The sequence below is a fragment of the Mus caroli genome, chromosome X (genome assembly GCF_900094665.2).
Source record: "Mus caroli chromosome X, CAROLI_EIJ_v1.1, whole genome shotgun sequence".
NCBI lineage: Eukaryota > Metazoa > Chordata > Mammalia > Rodentia > Muridae > Mus > Mus caroli.
Genome location: NC_034589.1, coordinates 109,556,994 through 109,561,844, shown reverse-complemented (window position 1 = coordinate 109,561,844; position 4,851 = coordinate 109,556,994). Strand labels below are relative to the sequence as shown.

Genomic DNA, 4,851 nt, shown 5'->3' with positions numbered 1-4,851 from the left:
TGGATCAAAGAACTCCAAATAAAACCAGAGACACTGAAATTAATAGAGGAGAAAGTGGGGAAAACCCTCGAAGATATGGGCACAGGGAAAAAAAAATCCTAAACAGAAGAGCCATGGCCTATGCTGTTAAGATCAAGAGTCTACAAATGGTACCTCATAAAATTGCAAAGATTCTGTAGGGCAGAAGATTCTATCAATAAGACAAAAAGGCCACCAACAGATTTGGAAAGATTATTTTACCAATCCTAAAACTGATAGGGGACTACTATCCAATAGATACAAAGAGTTCAAGAAGCTGAACTCCAGAAATTCAAATAAACCCATTAAAAATGGGGTACAGAGCTAAACAAAGAATTCTCAACTGAGGAATACCAAAGGGCTGAGAAGCACTTGAAAAAAATGTTCAGCATCATTTTTAATCAACAGGGAAATGCAAATCAAAACAATCCTGAGTTTCTACCTCACTCCAGTCAGAATGGCTAAGATCAAAAATTCAGGTGAGAGCAGATGCTGGCGAGGATGTGGAGAAAGAGGAACACTCTTCCATTGCTGGTGGAACTGCAAGCTGGTACAAACACTCTGGAAATCAGTCTGGGGATTCCTCAGAAAACTGGACATAATACTACTTCTAGATCCAGCAATACCTCTCCTGGGCATATATACAGAAGATGTTCCAACTGATAATAAGGACACATGCTCCACTATGTTCATAGCAACCCTATTTATAATAGCCAGAAGCTGGAAAGAACCTAAGTGTCCCTCAACGTGGAATGGATACAGAAAATGTGGTACATTTACACAATGGAGTACTACTCTGTTATTAAAAACAATGAATCTATGAAATTTAGGGGCAAATGAATGTATCTGGAGGATATCATCCTGAGCGAGGTAACCCTATCACAAAAGAAGTCACTTGATATGCACTCACTGATAAGTCGATATTAGCCCAGAAACCTAGAATACCCAAGATACAACTTCCAAAACACAAGAAAATCAAGAAGGAAGACCAATGCGTGGATACTTCATTCCTCCCTAGAATACGGACTAATATATCTATGGAAGGAGTTGCAGAGACAAAATTTGGAGCTAAGATGAAAGGATAGACAATCCAGATATTGCCCCACAAGGGGGTCCATCCCATTATCAGCCACCAGACGCAGACATTATTGCATATTCCAGCAAGATTTTGCTAAAGGGAGTCTGATATAGCTATCACCAATGAGGCTTTGCCAGTGCCTGGCAAATACAGAAGTGGATGCTCACAGTCATCTATAGGATGGAACACAGGGCCCCCAATGGAGGATCTAGAAAAAGTATCCAAGAGGTGAAAGGGTCTGCAACTCTATTGGTTGAACAACAATATGAACTAATCAGTACCCCTAGAGCTTGTGTCTCTAGCTACACATGTATCAGAAGATGGCCTAGTTGACCATCATTGGGAAGAGAGGCCCCTTTTTTTCTAGCCAAGTTTATATGCCCCAGTTCAGGGGTATGCCAGGGCTAAGAAGTTGGAGTGAGTGGGTAGGGGAGCAGCGCGTGGGAGGGTGTAGGGGATTTTGAGATAGCTTTTGAAATGTAAATGAAGAAAATATCTAATAAAAATGTGGGGAAAAAATGAAATGCCCATTACATATCCTAACAATGGTGAGAAGGGATTAGATAAATAATTATATAAAGAAGCCTTATACAGAACCAAATACGGACACATTTTTTTCCCTCAGATAAAGCTTTATTTAATAAGAAAACAATTGGGAGAGGGTTGGAATGGAGCTGATAAGCTATTCAGGGCTGTCTGTGGGAAAGGCTGGGCAGGACTAACTGATTTATCACAGAGTAGCAGATGAGCAGGTCAGTCAAGCAAAGCCAGGAAGCAGCAGAAGCTAGTAGCTAGTAGTAGCTGGCTCTGAGCGGGAGCCACCTGGGATATGGTGATGAATTGGAACACATCACTTAGCTACATATTGCTGTAGACCTGCAAGTCCAGCAGTTGAGGGGTGATGCACCTCAGGGTACCTCTGTGTTGGGCCTCATTGCCCGCAAGCTCCAGAAGCCTCTGGTGAGGAACTCCGGGATGGCTGCCAGGAAGATGGGCACCTTATCACTGAGCCTCCGGGCATGAATAACCTCCCTCAGATGCTGTTCCATCAGGCTCACTGCAAAGATCAGATCAGCTCTGGAGGTGCGGGAGTGTTGTTGGCAGCGACCTGAAGACCCTCGAAGACAGTTCTCCATGTTCCTTGACATGGTGGCCTCAGAGTGCAATGTCACAGGATGACTTGGCTCCACTTGGCTGCTTTCTGCTGACCTGATTGCTCTCTGCTGACCTGCTGCTGGGCTGTGGGCCTCAAGTCCAAGCCCAACACCCAACGTCTCCCTTTGTACTGGACTATATATCCAGGCAACTCTTCATTGGTTGCAGCCCACTCACACGGGTTTCCATTGATGACATAGCTGGTCCAAGCCAGAGCTCTCTGGGGGGGGGGGTGTTGTCATCACTTTATCACCTTGGGATAAGCAAGGAGACTTTCATTGTCAGCCATGGTGTGCTGTCTCATAATTCTCTATGATGTCTACTGTCAGCCATGTTTTAACTTACTCAAATAACTACTTCAGCACTAGGTTGTATGTATAGAAACTTATCCTTAAGAACATGTATTTCTTATACATGCTCAAGAAAAGTTTGGCTTGAGAAACAGGAAGAATGTTCTAATCTGATCTCTTTTAGGGTTCAAGGTGAGAAAAGGAGTGCGCTTTTTTTTTTTGTTTCAGTTTGTTTGTTTTCTTTTCCATGTTTTATTGAAAATAGACTCATCTTATACAATATGTTCTGATTACAGTTACCTCTCTTGCTATTCCCCAGTTTCTGCCACCTCCCTTCCATTCCTGATCCACTTCTTTTCTGTCTCTCAGAAAACAGTGGTTTCTGAAGACAACATTAAAACATAAGAAAACAATATAAAATAAGATAAAACAAAACCCATCAAATTGAATTTGAATAAGGCAAACCAACAGAAGAAAAGAACCAAGCGTAGGCACAAGAATTAGCAATCCACTAGTTCATACACTCAGGAGTCCCATAGAGATACTTAACTGCAAAGTATAATATATATAAAGAGAACCTTCTGAACACCATGTTGTTGACCTTGGACTTTCTGCTTCAGTCTCTAAGAGTTCTTATGAGTTTTACTCAGTTAATTTTTTTTTTTTTGGATCTTTGTTCTCCTGGTAGTCTCCATCCCTTCTGCCTTTTCTACTCTCTCTTCTTCCTCTTCTGTGGGGTTCTATGATATCTAAGGGTGGGAACTTAATGGAGACATCCTATTCAGACATGTATGTTCTAAGGTCTCCATTTCTTTGAGTAATATCTGCTTGTGAGTCTGAATTTGCTCCCATCTGCTGCAGGAAGAAATTTCTTTCATAATGGCTGAATGAAGCACTGATCTATTAGTATAGGAGAACCAAAAAAAAATTACAGATGGACAGTGGTGGTACATGACTTTAATATCAGCACTTGGGAGGCAGAGGCAGGAGAATTTCTGAGTTTGAGGCCAGCCTGGTCTAGAGTGAGTTCTAGGATAGCCAGGGCTTTACAGAGAAACCCTGCCTTGATAAATCAAACATAAATAAATAAATAAATAAATAAATAAATAAATAAATAAATAATAAGATATAGTTATGAGATATTTTTTAAAGGTCATTGTTTTTAAAGAATCAGTAATAGTATTTAGTTTTACCTTAGGTCTCTGTACTATCTGGCATCTAGATTTTGTTCTTCCAATTAATAGCAGATTCTATGGTGGTTTGAATCATTATGACCCCCTTAGACTCATAGGGCATAACAGTATTAGGAAGTGGGGCACTTTTGGAATAGTTATGGCCTTGTGGAAGGAAGTGTGTCATTGGGGCTGAGCTTTTAGGTTTCAAATGTTTAATATAGGACATGTGGCTCTCTCTTCCTCCTGCCTGCTGATCTAGATATATAACTATAACCTTTCAAGCACCATGCCTCCCTTCTTGCTGCCAAGCTTGAGAAAAAAGGGGGCACCAGGAAGTAAAAACAGATTAAAGTAATGAGTTATGCTAAGTGTATGAAGACTCTAACCAGCTAAGTTTCTAACTGTGAAGAAGTTTTTTGTTTTTGTTTGTTTGTTTGTTTGTTTGTTTGTTAGTGAAACGTTATTTTAAAATGGTAAGGCCTGGTGTGGTTATATACACCTTTAATGCCAACACTCAGAAGGCAGAGACAGGTAGATCTTTGTGTTCATGGCCAGCCTGGTCTACAGTGTGACTTGCAGGATATCTAAAGTTAGACAGCAAATGAAATCATAGAAATCAGAAATAGGGGGAAAATATGATTGAAGGAAGGGGTCATGTTTCTTCCCTAGCAAGCAGAAAACTTGGGAGCTCAGACTTGTGGTTCTAGGTTTCAAGTTCAGGATGAAAGAAAGAAGTTATAGAATCTCCTTCCAAGACCAAGAAAAGCCACTGAGGCTAGGCATATGCAAAAGACATCCCTTTATGGAGGCCAAGAGAAACCATTGTTTGAAGTGGTGAGGGTGAAGCCTGAGTTGTCTTGGAGACATCAAGATGTTGGAGAAAGCAGATTTGTAGAATACCTACCAAGGAAAGCTGCTATCAGTGGCACCAATGCAAGAGAAAAAAGTCTGCTTCAGTCAGTGAAGCTAAAAAGGATGGAAGATATGAAGAGTACTTTGACATCAGACATGGAAATGCATAGTTTGGAGTTTGCTCAGTTGGTTTTAGTTCTCTGGTCTAGTATTTTCCCACAATGCTTTTTCCCTCCCCTTTTGAATGGTAATGTATATCCTAATCTATTATAAGTTGGAAATA

At 40.8% G+C, this 4,851-nt stretch overlaps 1 pseudogene; it reads right to left on the bottom strand.

The window, feature by feature from the left end:
• Positions 1–1,849: 1,849 nt before the first annotated feature.
• On the bottom strand, positions 1,850–2,244 carry LOC110286357 (annotated as a pseudogene).
• Positions 2,245–4,851: the final 2,607 nt, after the last annotated feature.